The sequence below is a fragment of the Cervus elaphus genome, chromosome 27 (assembly GCF_910594005.1).
Source record: "Cervus elaphus chromosome 27, mCerEla1.1, whole genome shotgun sequence".
Classification (NCBI taxonomy): domain Eukaryota; kingdom Metazoa; phylum Chordata; class Mammalia; order Artiodactyla; family Cervidae; genus Cervus; species Cervus elaphus.
Genome location: NC_057841.1, coordinates 57,699,168 through 57,715,542, shown reverse-complemented (window position 1 = coordinate 57,715,542; position 16,375 = coordinate 57,699,168). Strand labels below are relative to the sequence as shown.

Here is a 16,375-nt window from a genome sequence, read left to right as displayed (position 1 = left end):
TCTGTCGCCCCCTTCTCCTCTTGCCCTTAATCTTTCCAGCATCACAGTTTTCACTCTTAACCACTGCTGCGTCTCTTCTTATCCAGTCCAGTGATTGATCCCATGTAGGTCAATGGAGGACAAGAGGGACCATGACATACATGGAACCACCTGGGACTATCCTAGTGCAGTGTTTGTTATCTCACATTTGTGAGTTTACTTAAATGTTTGAAATAGCTTGGGGAGAAGGCATTATCCCTACTGTATAGAAAAGGAAACTAAAGCTCAGAGAGGCTGAGTCTCACATCTAGGAAATGGTTCTAAGCCAGCTTCAGCTTGATTGCTGACCTCTCCTATTTTTTTTTAAATGCTTTTTAATGTAGACCAATCTTAAAGTTCTTATTGAATTTGTTAGTATTGCTTCAGTTTTAGGTTTTGGTTTTTCAGCTGTGAGGCATGTGGGATTTTAGCTCCCTGACCAGGGATTGAACTCGAGCTCCCTGCAGTGGAAGGTGAAGTCTTAACCACTGGACCACTAGGGAAGTCCCCGACTGCTTCTGTTTCTGCTGTCACAGCTGCCTCTTACACGCCAGCTCAGCTAACCATCCAAGGCTAATTTGCCGGAACACGGGTTTGCAATAAAGAAAATGAAAATTTGCCTTTTTGACTTGTATTGTGGGATGTTAGTGAGACACTAGACATTTCACAGTGCTTAATGGAGAGGGTCAGTATGCCTCTCTGTTCCGTGTCTGATCCTCCCAGTGGGCTCATGTCTGCATTGGTACTCATAAAGAGCTTCTTTGCTCTTGATATCCGCTCTGTCCTCCCAATGGTCCAAATTCTATTCACATGTCAAGACTCAGTTCAAGTTTGCCCTGCTCCATGAAGCTTCCCAGGGTTGCTCTGCCCATGGTCCCCATAGAAATCCCATCACTCCCCTGATCTCCTGAAGCACATAGACGAGCAGCCTATTGTCTATTACCAGGCTCTGGTTTAAGACTCCCGACTCCTCAAAGGTTCCAGGATCTACTCCATATACTCTTAAATATCCTATATAATTCCTATGATGAAGCTGATTCCCACATGAATACCTGTTGAACTGGGCTTGAATGAGTTTGGCCTCCTCCGAGCTCTGAACATACAGGGTATGGAAAAAAAATAAGAAGAAGAAAAAGAAGTTGATTAACAGAGTAAGTTCAGAAGAGACTAATGGAGCTGCAAAGAATAACATAGAGGTTTGGTGGGGGAAACAGAGTCAGAGAGGGTGCTTGGACAGAGGACCAATCTGCATTTCTTTAGCTCACTAGTTCTCCATCTGCGTGTACATCAGAGTCACCTGCAAGGCCTCCTAAAACATACCACTGCCTGTCCTCTGCTTCACCAGCCTTTCTGATTCAGGAGGCCTGAAAATTTGCATCTCTAATGAATTACCAGGAGATGCTGATGCTGCTGGTCCAAAGACAAAAATACTTGAGAACCCAAGTGATTCTCCACCTGGGGTGAGCAGACCTGTGAAATCACAATCTCTGGGGAGGGGGCTGCTCTAGACAGCCATTCACAGAAATCCTCACACTCTGTGGAACTGTCTATTTGCTCCACTGACTCATCTCTTAAAACTGATAGCCTTGAGATGTCCGCAGTTTTCTCTTTTGCTAGGGAGGCATATGGCAATATCATAGGCATACCATATAGTCACCGTGGTGGCTCAGATGGTAAAGAATCCTCCTGCAAGGCAGGAGACCTGGGTCTGACCCCTGGGTCAGGAAGATGCCCTGGAGAAGGGAATGGCAACCCACTCCAGGATTCTTGCCTGGAGAATTCCATGGACAGAGGAGCCTGGCTGGCTGCAGTTCTTGGGGTTGCAAAAAGTCAAATACAACTAAGCGACAGACACTTTCACTTTCATGTGGCAAACAAAAGGAGTTCAATAATTCTTCATTGGAAAAAAATCTGGAGGGTTGCAGTAAGGGGCAGGATAAGACTGTAGAAACATGATGGCCAGGAACTTATCCTTGAGATTGAGACAAGAGGTCACGTGAAAGGCAAGGCAGACTTCATAAGTGCTTATTGTGTTTTCTTTGAAAATGTCACCGTGGTCTCAAAATATAGGATTGTGGTAATACAGGTAAATTCAAAATGCAGTCTGTCCATGTTTCCCAAACCAAGGATCATACAATCAATGACACACAGTCACACAGGTCATACAAATGAGCAGAGTTGGACTGACAACAGATTCATGGAAGACAGAAATCAAAAGGGCACGTCCCTGTGTAGCATTGGACTACATCACTGTTAAGTGTTACGTTAGAGTCCCTTAGTGTTTTATTTATATACCTTCCTGGGAAAACAGAAAAGCAAAAGTCACGGATATCTCAAATATTCATTGAGCACCTTTAAATACTTTTTTTGAGTATCTATTCTCTGGCCACCTGATGAGAAGAGCCAACTCACTGGAAAAGACCCTGATGCTGGGAAAGATTGAAGGCAAAAGGAGAAGCGGGTGGCAGAGGATGAGATGGTTGTATAGCATCGTCAGCTCAATGGACATGAATCTGAGCAGACTCCAGGAGATGATGGGGGACTGGGAAACCTGGCATGCTGCAGTCCACGGGGTCACAAAGAGTCAGACACGACTTAGTCACTGAACAACAATTCTTGTTCTTATTTATTGAGTCTCTGTTCTTTTGAGTAACTTATTCTTATTTTTTGAGTATCCCAGCATAGCACCAAGCTAAGTTCTTCCATACTACACAAAACAATATGGTGGCCTTCCCTCCACAAACCTCACACAACACTAAGTCCATATCTTAACTCATGTCATTTCTCTTATTGAAAGGGTATCTTCAACTTTCCTACCAATCAGGCCAAGGCATCATTTAGAGTCTAAATCAAAATGACTCTTCTCCAGAAATCTTTCCTTCCTGGTATGCCTGGCCCTTACCCGATTGCTTTTTTTCGTATCTCCCTTAGTTTTGGTATTAGGCTCACAATTATTGCTTTGACTTACTGAAGATTGTCCCCAGAATCCCCTCCTATTTATATGTATCCAAGTTACCAGATCTTCTATATTTCTTCAATAGTACCTAACACGGTATACTATGGTTGGTCAATCCATGTCTGTTAATAGAGTAAACCGCAAACTTGTTGGGTGTCCAGTCACTCTTCCTACTTGAATCACCTGGCATGAGTCAGTCAGAGAACCCTTTTATGTTCTGGGAAGTGTTTTGGGGTAGCTTTCTCCAGAAGCTCAATGAAGACAGGTATTTGAATTCTGGAAATCTTTCTGCTCCATTGGATATATCTCTTCAATTATGTCTATTCTTTTTTCAGGATTACTTCTCAATCCATTAGCATCCATTTATGAATATATTCATTTGTTTATTTTAAACTTTTCATTTTATATGTGAAGAGCTGACTCATTTGAAAAGACCCTGATGCTGGGAAAGATTGAGGGCAGGAGGAGAAGGAGACAACAGAAGATGGAATGGTTGGATGGCATCACCAACTCCATGGACATGAGTTTGGGTGAACTCTGACAGTTGGTGATGGACAGGGAGGTGTGGCATGCTGCGATTCATGGGGTCGCAAAGAGCTGGACACGACTGAGCGACTGAACTGAACTGAACTGATAGCTGGTTAACAATGCTGTGATAGTTTCAGGCGGACAGCAAAGGGACTCAGCCATACATATACATGTGTTCATTCTCCCCCAGACTCCCCTCCCATCCAGGCTGCCACATAACATTAAGCAGAATTTATTTAATGAGTGTGTTCAGTTTTCTCAAATCATTAGGATGTTTTTTGTAAAGATCTGTAGCTTCAAAAGTGAACATTGTCTTGGATACAGACAGTGAATAATTTCTACCTAATTGATATTCCTGCTTGGATATTTAACTTAAAATTACTTCCATAAAATCTGCAACATATTTCTTTTATTGGGTTCTATACTGACTGCTTTTGGCTAGATTCACACCCTAAAATTCCAATGGGTGTGAGCCAAAGCTGCATAGTTTTGTGGCTAATAATAACAATAATAATGAGCACATTTCAAAAGTGCTAATTACAAATTCAATTGGATTGTGTTCTCATTATAAATGCTACAGGTTTTCTGCCAGGTTGGTACTTCATGACAGTATGTTTTCAAACACCTGTTTACCTTTATTATCACCAGATATATTCAAAAAGAAAAACTTTTCAAAGTTGAGATGCAGATTAACTTTCATGTATCTTTGTAAAATTTGGAATCTTTTACCCAGAGTCCTTTACTGCACACACTGAAGCAAAATGAATAATTATCTATACCTTATGTAGAGAAAGTGCATGGAAATTTCTTCATTTATCCAAGAGAAACCAATAAGATTTTACTTTTAGCAGGGGCAAGGATTTGTAGAAGAAAAAATAGAATTTTATCCAGGTAATGATCTTGCAACAAACCGAACTTTACTAAATGTCAATTATCTTTAAATCTTGCTCCGTGTGTGGGGAAGTAACTCTACAAAAGTGGATTAGACACAACCCCTACATACAGTTTATTGGCGATTTCACTGGACACAAATGACATAAGATGATGAAGTCCTCAGAAAAGGAAGGCAAAACCAAGAAGGAAAGACTAAATATGGCCTTAAAATACCAAACAGAGGCATTAGGGCTAGGATAGGACGGTAGTTTTGCTTTTTTTTGCTTTTTAATTCAGCTCTGGTAACCCTAACTGTTAGGAACGGGGCCACACAGCAGGAGGTGAACATTGGGGGAGCAAGCAGAGCTTCACCCGCTGCTCCCGTCCCCCCAGTGCTCTCATTGCCGCCTGAATCTCTGCCCAACCCGCCCATCCCGGCAGAAAAAGTGTCTCCCATGAAACTGGTCCCTGGTACCAAAAACATTGGGGGCTGCTGTTTTATGGGACTATTTTCAGCCAGTCACAACACCGAACCACCAATCAATGTTAATATTAAGGACAATGGGATAAATACATCATGCCTACCCTACTCCCCACCCCACCCCATGACTCAATCTAATCAAGAATCTATCTCTAACTACTGATTTATAGGGGATGGAGGAACATATTAAATGACAACAAAAAGATATAATCAGTCAAATGTAGCAATTCTTCAAGACAAAAGACTCAATTCTCAATTTCTATAATAAACACACCAAACAAAGGAGAGAAATAATTACACAACAAAAAAGATGTAAGAGCATATTAACCATATGCAATCTCCACAGAATCTTGTTTAGACTCTGAAATGAACAAAAACAACAATAAAAAACGGCATATTTGAGACAATCAGGAAAAACTGAACACAAACTGAGGATATGGAGGAATTGTGAGGTTGGGGGGGGAATCTAATAATAATATTGTGGTTATGTTAGAAAAAGTAAAGTTAGATCAGCTCACTGAAATAAGTCTAAGTGAAATGATTTGTCAAGAAATAAATGAGAACAAATTAAAAACAAATAAACAATTTAAAAAGGGATGGCAAGGGGATAGACAAAATCAGAACAGCAGATGCTGACTGTTGAGACTAGGTGATGGATATGTAGGAGTTTATCAAAGTAGCCTTTCTATCTTTATGCACATTGAAAATTACCAGAATAAAAAGTTTATATATATATATATACACACACACATACATATATATACACACATATATAATATGTATATATACAACATGCATATACACATATATTTGTGTATATACATTATATATATGTATATGTATGTATGTGTATGTACATGTTATATATACATGTTATCTATCTGCTATTTATATATATATAAAACAGTGCAGCCTGTCCCCAGTGAGGCCAAGTTTCACTGACCAGCCTCATGCCTGGCCTCCGTGTCTGGAGGAAAGGTCCATGGAGTTGCCACATTTACTTCACCTCTCAGGACTGTGGAGGGGCAGCACAGAACTAGATAAGGACAAAGGGCACACAGGAGGCATTCCTGAACCCTAAGTCTTTAGCATGATTCTTACAGGAATGTATCAGCCTGGGAACTCGATGCAACTCTGAACCCCATCGTGTTCCTTCTCAGTGTTCCAGGGTCCCCAAGAATTAAACAGGATCCCAAACTCATGGAAGAGCTCCATGAGTCAAAGTGTTAATATCCAACGCACAGCATATTTTCAGCAAACATGAAAGATAAGGTCTTAATGTCCCCCGGCGTCCCAGTCTTTTGAGAACCTAATGCAGGAAGGAGAGACCATCTGCAAAGCAGAGAGACCATGCCTGGGCTTCCAGGTCCCCTGGATCTGAATTTGAATCTGAGCTTTATGTGATGTTCTCCTATAAAACAAGTTGTGTGAGGATTACATGAAATGACAAGTGTCCAAAATACAGTGGGCATACATCAATATTTTTTATTACTGTTTTGAAGTCTTCACTTGAATCTAAACTGGGGATTCAGAAGCGATTGAACATGTATAGTGAAATGCTGAGTAAGATAACCCTTAGGGGAGACTGAAGATCTCTAGGAAAATCATGTGTTCTAAGGTAAGAATGAACAAAGCAATAGACTCTAGTTAAAAAAAAAAAAAAAAAAAGACAAAAAGTAAAAGGTTTCATATTGCAGGAAGAAATGATTTTAAGTTATTCAATCAATTTTAAGTTATAAAATCAATCTCATGGACTCTCTCTTTGGTCTTGGGTGAAGGGAGGCCGTAAATAAAACTAAAATAGCTCCTTTGATGGGCCTCCTTGGTGGTTCAGACAGTGACGAATCCGCCTGCAATGTGGGAGACCTGGGTTCGATCCCTGGGTTGGGAAGATCCCCTGGAGGAGGGCATGGCAACCCACTTCCTATTCTTGCCTGGAGAATCCCATGGACAGAGGAGCCTGGAGGACTACAGTCCATGGGGTCACAAAAAGTCAGACACGACTGAGTGACTAAGCACACAGCGCAGCTGCTTTGCGAAAAATCCAAAACAAGCAAGCAACAGTACTGCACGGATACCCTGAAAACCAGGGGATGCTTTTCAGAACATTTATAAAATCAGAGAAGGGTATCACTGGATCAGAACTGATGCCAGCCATGAACAGCCATGAACCGTGAGGAGCTCAAGGTCATTACCACCTAAAGATACCTCAAAAGGTGAAAGAAAGACATCCCCTCCACTTCGCTAGCAATCACGGGGACCCGGAGGACAGCAGACGCTCACTTCAGCGTCATCTCTCTGTGACCCGCTGAGAGGCCACTTGGAGGTTCTGCCGGTTGGTGCCATGGCATGCTTCCACTGCTGGCTGCAACTCCTCTTTGAGCAACTTGGGAGACACACCCTAGAACTAGCTCATACAATTTACTCCAAAGGAAGATCAAGATTTGGGGATTAGGATTAAGGATTTTTCAATTATTAAATTGCAGGGAAGGGTGCTTTGCTTCTCACAAAACTAAATGATTTAAATTGAATCCATGAAATAGCCACATTCTCAGATGGAGTCATTAATGAAGATGCTTAACTCTGTACTAGTCGAGCTGCTTTTAAAGGTAAACCCAGAAATGAATTCTGAATTAAAAAATTCAACTGTTTGCATTCACCAACAATTTTAAATCAGGATACTGGACAAGATTACCCCATCCATCAGTCAAAGAAAATTCTACGAAAAGAGAGACAAAAGGCTTTATGCTCCTAATATAATCTCATTTCTAACCCGGTGTTCTGAGACACTCGTATGGGTTGGCACTGAATTTAAGCTCCAAATAACTCAAATCAAAAAGAACCACTCTCAGTCTGTCATCAGGAAGCAAGCTCTCCAAGGTGTATTTTTATTCCAACCTCACCTAAGTTATGACAACTCACCTGGTTGGTTTCTGCCATTTGAGTAGAGAGAGAGATCAAAGTGATAGGACATCACTCTCTGTGTTCCGTGTGAGGTGGGATGGAGAAGAAAAACAAACCTGGGGGAACAGATTTCAAAGTGTCTCCAGATCGGTGAGATACAGGGCGTTATGTAGGCTTTTTCTTACGCAGGGCTCTTCTGAAGGGGAAACTCCTGTGTCTCTATAGGCACTCATGTACTTATTTGTCTGACTGTTTATTAACTTTGCTGCTTTGATCTTGCCTCATCTCTCTATCTTTGAGGTCCTTGGAACTTGTAGCCTAAAATGCTGTGTTCCTGATCACTGCCTGGAACCCTGAATTTCTGCACTGAGCACGCTCTTCCCATTGCTCAATCAGATTAATACTGGGCTAACTTGCCTTTCTGGAGACCCATATCCTTGGGCCATATTGATTTCCTACACGAGAAAATGGCGGAATCTAGTGCTTGGTTAATTTAAATAGATTAGATAGACACAGATACAGGTATGTGCTGTGCTGTGCTTCATCGTTCAGTCGTGTCTGACTCTTTGCAACCCCGTGACTAGCCCGCCAGGCTCCTCTGTCCATAGGATTCTCCAGGCAAGAATACTGGAATGGGATGCTATGCCCTCCTCCAGAGGATCTTCCCAACCCAGGGACTGAACCCAGGTCTCCCACATGAATCCAGGCGGATTCTTTACTATCTGAGGCACCAGGGAAGTCCAAGAATACAAGAGTGGGTAGCCGATCCCTTCTCCAGGGGATCTTCCTGACCCAGGAATCGAACCAGGGTCTTCTGCATTATAGGCAGATTCTCTACCAGCTGAGCTACAAGGGAAGCCCAGATATAGGTACAGATATGAATATATAACATATTCATGAAATATACTTTATATTATATATGTAGATATACTGTCTTCCTTGTGCATGCGTGCTCAGTCATATTCCGCTCTGCTCATCCTACAGCCTGCCAGGCTCCTATGACCGTGAGATTTTCCCAGGAAGAATACTGCAGTGGGTTGCCGTTTCCTCCTCCAGGGGAGCGTCCCAATTCCCAGATCAAACCAAAGTCTCCTGTACCGCAGGCAGATTCTTTACCACTGAGCCTCTAGGGAAGCCCATTTATACTGTATACCTACCTATATGTGCCCTGGAGAAGGAAATGGCAACCCACTCCAGTATTCTTGCATGGAGAATTCGATGGACAGAGGAGCCTGGCGGGCTACAGTCCAGGGGGTCCTAAAGAGTCAGACACGACTGAGCGACTAAGCACACAGACATACACGTCACCTATATGCATGCACATATTATATCTATATAATATCTACATCTCTATGTGTATTAGATAAAGAAAGAAATGCTACAGTGACCAAGGACCTTCTAATATCTACATATTAGATGACTGTCAAATCTAGTCATCTTGTTAATGTCTAGACAAAGTATATTTTTGCTGCTATTGCTGGTATCATTTTAGTGAGTTTAGAATTATTGTAATTGCACATGTATTTCAACTTTTTTCCATCTTACTTTTTGCTTCCTTACCATACTTTATCTGATTCTTTTTTTTTTGCTAACTTCTAACTTCTTTTGGAAGGATGGAGTTTCCTCTATTCTCATGTTTTCCTCTACTGGTTTGTAAGTGTCTATTGTTTCGGCTATTCTTAAATTTTTAACATGAGTCCAGACCTAATAAGGCCCAAAGTTAAATCAATGTTTCTATTCTGCTCTTATATGGCAAGAGCCTTCAAATACTTTAACTCTGATTACCACCCTCCCACCATACACATTATTTTGTCCAGTAATTTTTTCTACCTTATTTTCATATCCTATCAAATTATCATAATTGTTATGGCTATTTTATAAAATCACCTGTTGCCCATATAAACTCACATGTTTACCAGTTCCTTTGCTTACCGTCTTGCATCTCCTTCCTTTGGAGTTTAAATCCTTTTCTCTCCCGAGCTGCAGTCCTTATTCTGTGCTTCCAGCACGGGGCTGATAGTGGTAAGCATTCAGTTTTTAGCTGATCATCTCTTTCACTCTCATTCATGAGTGATGGTGTGGTTGGGTACAAGATCTACAGGTTGGCAGTGGCTCCCCTCGGTGCTTGGAAGCCAGTGTCTTCCTCCTTCTCCTGTTGTTTCTGAGAAGGTTACAGTGTCAATGACGACAAACCTAGACAGCAAATTAAAAAGCAGAGACATGACAAAGGTCCGTCAAGTTGAAGCTATGGTTTTTCCAGTAGTCATGTATGTGAGATGTGAGAGTAGGACCATAAAGAAAGCTGAGCACCGCAGAATTGATGCTTTTGAGCTGTGGTGTTGGGGAGAAGATTCTTAATAGTCCCTTGGACTGCAAGGAGATCAAACCAGCCCATCCTAAAGGAAACCAGTTCTGAATATTCATTAGAAGGACTGATGCTGAAGCTGAAGTTCCAATACTTTGAGCACCTGAAGAGTGCATGCGAAGAGCCAACTCATTAGAAAAGATCCTGATATTGAGAAAGATTGAAGGCGGGAGGAGAAGGGGACGACAGAGGACGAGATGGTTGGATGGCATCACTGCCTCAATGGACATGAGCTTGAGCAAGCTCCAGATGGTGAAGGACAGGGAAGCCTGGCATGCTGCAGTCCATGGGGTCACATAACTGAGCAAGTGAACAACAGCAACTCTTTAAGATTTTCTGTTGATTTTTGGCATTTTTATGAGCTGTGTCCAGATATCACCTAACCCCACTCAGGTCTCCTAAACCTGAGATTTCGTGTCTTTCATCAAGCCTGGGAGATTCTAAACCTCGTCTCCTCTCAGGCTCCCGCTACCCCATATTATCTCTTTATTTACTCCTTTCCTTTATTCCTTCTGGCACTCTCCTAAGAACACTCTTCCTCTCCTTCAAAAACTATTTTTCTTGTCCTAATCTCTCTGAGCTACAGTTTGGGAAAATCTTGACTGAACTGTTAGGATCCCTTGGTTAAACTTTCTGGTATGCTTTTCACTTCACTATGCTTCAGTTTTAGAAATTTAATCTCAAAGCTTCCCATTCCTTATTTATACTGTTTGATGCTATTCTGATTTCTTTCCTGAATCACTTTAAACATATTTTAGAGTCTCCCTCTAATAGTCTATGACTTGAAGTTCTCTGGGCTCTAATCCTTTTATTTTGTGTGTAGGTGGGCTATCCATTGGAGATTATTTTCTCCCTGTTTCATAACTGTGGGCTGGGCACTCATCTTTCGGGTCTGCAACCCGCCCCACCCCAGGATAACAGTGCTGTCATGCTCAGGTCTTTAGTCCTTCTTGTCTGGGTTGAAGATTCTGTCATGCTCCTTACTTCTTTAAGGACTCAACTGTCTACTTAGAAACATGTTTCTAAATATTTTGTGCACCTTTCTGATGTATTTATTTTTTAGCAAGAACTTTCTCATATTATTTAATCCAAACTGTTGCATGAAGCAGATGTTACATTTACAATAATTAAAATGACAAGGACAAGAAGACATGATGTAGATGGGGTTTCCCTGGCAGTCCAGTGGTTGGGACTCTGGCCTTCCAGTGCAAAGGGCACCTGTTCGATCCCTTATCAGGGAACTAAGATCCCACAAGCCACACGGCACAGCCAAAAATGAATAATAAATAATTTTAAACTTTTAGAAAAAAGACATGATCTAGAAGGAAATTAGGAGAAGGCAATGGCAACTCACTCCAGTACTCTTGCCTGGAAAATCCCATGGATGGCGGAGCCTGGTAGGCTGCAGTCCATGGGGTCATGAAGAATCAGACATGACTGAGCGACTTCACTTTCACTTTTCACATTCATGCATTGGAGAAGGAAATGGCCACCCACTCCAGTGTTCTTGCCTGGAGAATCCCAGGGACGGGGGAGCCTCCTGGGCTGCCGTCTATGGGGTCGCACAGAGTTGGACACGACTGAAGCGACTTAGCAGCAGCAGCAGCAGAAGGAAATTAACAAACTCAGAAACTAGAATATATGCGTTGTTTGCCCTTCCCAGAACTCTCTGTCTGGCTTACTTATATTCACTCATCAGCCTCCACTTAAATAATACTTCCTTAAGAAAAATCAGACAATTCTTGTTTCTATCCCACTACTCTATTTTCTATTATCCTGTCATAACTACCACGGTGCCTTACCAGAATCATTTGTCTCCTGTCCATCAGGAAGGGAGACCAAAAATGAACAAGCTTAAAAATGTTTTTGTGAACAGTCCACACAAGTGAAGATAAACACTATGGGGAGACACAAAGCCCAGTGAGGAGATGGGGATCGATAGAATGATCTGAGCTCTGGTTACTTGACCAGAGACCTGAGTGAGATGGGGGAGCAGACAGAGGTGTGTCTGGGGTGGAGCGCAGCCCCCTGCAGTGATGCAGGCACTGTGTTTGGGGAGAAGGCAGTGGGAGGGGAGGGGTGGGCGACGGGAAGACGGGAGGCCAGGCAGGACAACACAGGAAGGACATCGAGTCTCATTATGGATGAGGTTTGATGCCCCTGGAAGATTTTTGAAAGATCTGGCTCACGTTTCAGAAGACCACCACTGATGACTCTTTTGTCACCAGAGTAGAAACAGGGAGACCCAGTTAGGAAACTGAGACAATTGTTTAGGCAGATAAAGGATGGTGGCTTGAGTCCATCAGTGACCTCAGGGGTGGGAAGAAGTGATTGGATTCTGGACGCACTCTAAGGGCAGAGTCCAGCGGATTCACTGACTGCATCACTCTAGCTTTGTATTTGTGGAGGGAATGAGTGAAGCAATGGATAAGTGAATGAATGTCTTACCTCCAGGTCCTCACAGACACCATTTACATTGTTGAAATGGAAACTGTGTGTCTTGCTGTTGTGGTTCAAGTTGGCCTAAAAAAATTAATAAATAAAATAAAATAAGGTGGGCCTAAGTTAAATATTGTTTACCACGTTGTTTAAGTACCATATTTCCTGCTTTCTGGCCCAGTACTTGATTCATTTATTCACTTCTTTATTCATTTATTTTACTGTTTTTATAGATTTTAGACCTATTATCCATCTTATGTTAGAATTCAGAATCACTCATGTCAGCTCCCTGACCAAGACTCAAATAGGCCATTAGTAAATTTGCCACAGTCATTCATTTGTGTGAAAATCCTTATTTATGTTTTTAAGAAAAATGTACTTGGCTAAAGATTTTGGTTTTAGAATGAACACTGGACAGTTTTCATTTTATTGTCAATTTGTTTCAGGACAATGTTCATCAAAATAAACAGTGTAAAGTTCACTGCTCAATAAAACACATCAAGACACGTCTTCCAAACAACTGGTCTCTCAAAACAATACAGTGACTATTTAAATGTTATTGTGGACATATCCACCATAGCTTTTAACAGATTTCAATGAAATTTAAAAGTGACAGAGATAAATGTCTTAAATGAATCTTTAAATTCATTGATAATTTTCTAATCAATCCCACTCTTATTAAATTATCTTTTGAAAATTTAATTAAAATTTTAATTAATGCCATTTATGAACCACAATAATGTCTTCTAATTATGGGATCACACCAAGTGAAGTCTGCTGTTCCCAGAACGACTGGTTGAGATGTCCAGAATCACCAAGGATACGCTGTCTTTTCTCTGTAATGTACATAACATAGAAAATTGCCCTTGTGATTAGCACGGTTTATGCTTCATATAGTACATTAGCAGAATCCCAAGTGCTGACACTATAACAAGTGTATTGCTACATAAGCCCTGCCAAGCAAATCAGTGCCAAGTGTGTCTGGCTTTCATGGAGGCAACCTCACACAAGACACAAGGTGACTCAAGAACGTTGATTCAAAGGAAAACCTCACAAATCACAACATGCTGGCTTGGAAGGAACTTGAAAGACTGTCTGTTTCCAGCCCTACATCCATCTTAGACTTCACTTGATTTGGAACGGCTACACTAATCTTCGTAACACATTTGGATTCCAACAGTCTGCGGGGCCGTGCACTGGGGTGAATCTAGAGATGGCGGAGCCACCTTACTGGTCTCGAAGTTTCCCACAGGTTGCTTATAATTTGCAGTTGGCTCCCCCACCGAAGCCAAATAAGACCTCTAAGACTTTACCTTGTTTAGGAAAAAGAACATGACAAGCAGGGTGCAGCCTGAGCGCTGCACTCAGGCTGTGTTGGAGAGGAAGGGCAAGGATGGTGAGACCATCTCGCGCATACATTAACAGACCCCTTCTTGCGGGATCACGCCGAGGGAAAGCAAAGGGGTTTTCTGTTCTGTCCTTGAGAGGAATGGAGTGGCCTCAGCCAGAGCGCATTTTCCTCTCTGCAAAACTTTCTACCCTTGCGGCACTAGAAATGGAGTTCGGAAGCTTGTCTTCTCTCTGCCCCCGACCCCAATCCATTCTGCACGACACTGAGTCTGTTCATCCTTCCACAGGGGTACCTTCCCACCCACAGCAACCTGGCCCTACACCAGGCTGTTATCCACGACAGTAATCACTGCGTCACCCTTTGGTTCATGATCACGGTAGCTAACATTCATTCCACACTGATCAGAGCAGAGTATTACATCACTGAATTTCACGGTGCCCCATGAGGTAGGTGGCACGGGTAGCCGCTTTCCTCGGACGAAGGCGTGGAGATTCAGAGGGGTTGAGATTCATCCCACTTCCTACTGCCAATCAGCTGCAGAGCTAGAATTCAGATCTGGTGTCTGATTCCTACCCCAGTCATTTAACCCCTAATGCAAGCACGTTTGATGCCCAGGACGGTGGGGATCGCTACGCTGAGAGCGCACGCACCTGCCCACACACCTGGCTCAAGGTCTTGGAATTCCAGACACCCCTCAAAGCACAGGCTTATGTCAACAAGAGTGTTCCAGAGGAGCTGAGGTTATCTGGGAATCTGGCTGCCAGCATTCAGTCTCTGATCTGCCCTGCTCTGGCCAACAACACAGACCGGCTTTCTTGCCAGCAGCCAGCAGCGCAGGGCGGCCAAGACTAACAAGTTCAGGCTACGGGGCTACATGAATAGCACCATTCTCTGCTGGCCAACACTGGCCCCATTGTTTCAGGCGATGAATAGAGCTGTGTGGAAAAAAAAAATTCACACACGAAGCAAAAGCAGCAAAATTTGTCTCTTTGTGATGGTTTCGAGACTGGGTGAAAAAGTCATTCTTCACCTGGTGCTGTTTTACATATTCTTTCACAAACAGAAAGCCCTTTCTGGCAAGAGAAGAACCCTTCTCCAAAAAAAAAAAAAAAACAAAATTAGAAAGTTACAGGTCACGGTGCAGGTGAGAGCACCAGGAGTCAGCCCCGAAGCTGAACTGCGTTTATTCCTGACAACGCGAGGGAGCAGAGAGGGATGGGGCCTCGTGTGGATTCAGGGTCATTGAGCTACTTTCCCACCACCATCTTCATCTAGTCAAGACAGGCAGGTTTCGCCTGCATCTTCCCGGATGACAGAGGGCAAGTCAAGCACACAGCAGTAACTCCCATAGAGTCCCAGGCTCTCATTTCAAGGTAAACATTAATGACTGCCAGACTCCTACTTCCCTTCCAGGGTTAGGCTCAGTCCCTCCCAGAATCATTTCTGGGGTTGGCGTGCTGGGCTGCAGTCATGACAACCAAAGGATCTATTCCTATCTCTGTCCCGTGGGCACCCGGAGGTGAAATCAGAGTCCCACCAACCACTACCTTAATGTACCTTCGACCTGTGGAAAATCAATTCCTCTCTTAAGATGAGGCACTAACATAGTTATCTACAGGCTGGTGAGTTGCCTTCTCAGCCTCAAACTACTTGCCAAATCGCCATGGCAAATAGATGTCCTGTGATCCAGTCATCCCTAATAGAGTGCTGAATATAGGATTGTTTTGTCCACCCTAATGAAACAGTCTGGTACATTCAGTCTCCCCAAAATTGATTTCCTTATTTTTTTTTTACAATTCTATTTATCTATTTTATTTATTTTTTGCTGTGCTGGGTCTTCGTTGCTTCGTAGGCTCTTCTCCAACTGTGGCCAGGCGGGGGTTACTCTCTAGTTGTGGTTCGGGTTGTGGGCTTCTCATTGCGGTGGCTTCTCTTGTGGAACTCAGGCTCCTGGGCTTCGGTACTTGCGACTCACTGGCTTCTAGAGCACAGGCTTAATAGTGGGGCACACGGGCTTAGCTGTCCCGGGGCATGCGGGATCTTCCCAGATCAGGGATCAAACGCGTGTCTCCTACATTGGGAGGTGGATTCTTCACCACTGAGCCACCAGGGAAGCCTGATATCCCTATTTTTGTAGAACTTTCAGAAGCAGCCTCATACAGTGACAAGAGCACACCTGGGCTTTAGATGCCAGCTGATTGAAATCCCGGCCTACAGAGGATGTGAAGTAGCTCTGAAGGGTACCTGTGCTGCGTTGTCCTGGAAAGACCCCATTGGAACTTGATGTCCTGGTGTAACTGTGACTATTACCTTCTTTTACTCTAAAGAGTGTCCTGTTTATTTTCTTAAAGTCTCTATTCAATTTGTTACAATACTGCTTCTGTTTTATGCTTTGGATTTTTTGGCAGCAAGGCATGTGGGATCTCAGCTCTCCCACCAGAGATCAAACCCACATCCCCT

At 42.9% G+C, this 16,375-nt stretch overlaps 1 long non-coding RNA gene across 2 annotated transcripts in view; it reads right to left on the bottom strand.

The window, feature by feature from the left end:
* LOC122685030 overlaps window positions 1–16,375 on the bottom strand; it is a 141,826-nt gene that overhangs the window by 20,003 nt on the left and 105,448 nt on the right. For both annotated transcript variants that reach the window (XR_006338226.1, XR_006338225.1), the window contains exons 2-4: window positions 12,574–12,648; window positions 9,693–9,953; window positions 7,779–7,876 (exon numbers count right to left, since the gene is read on the bottom strand). This is a non-coding gene — a long non-coding RNA (uncharacterized LOC122685030). The remainder of the gene's footprint in view (window positions 1–7,778; window positions 7,877–9,692; window positions 9,954–12,573; window positions 12,649–16,375) is intronic.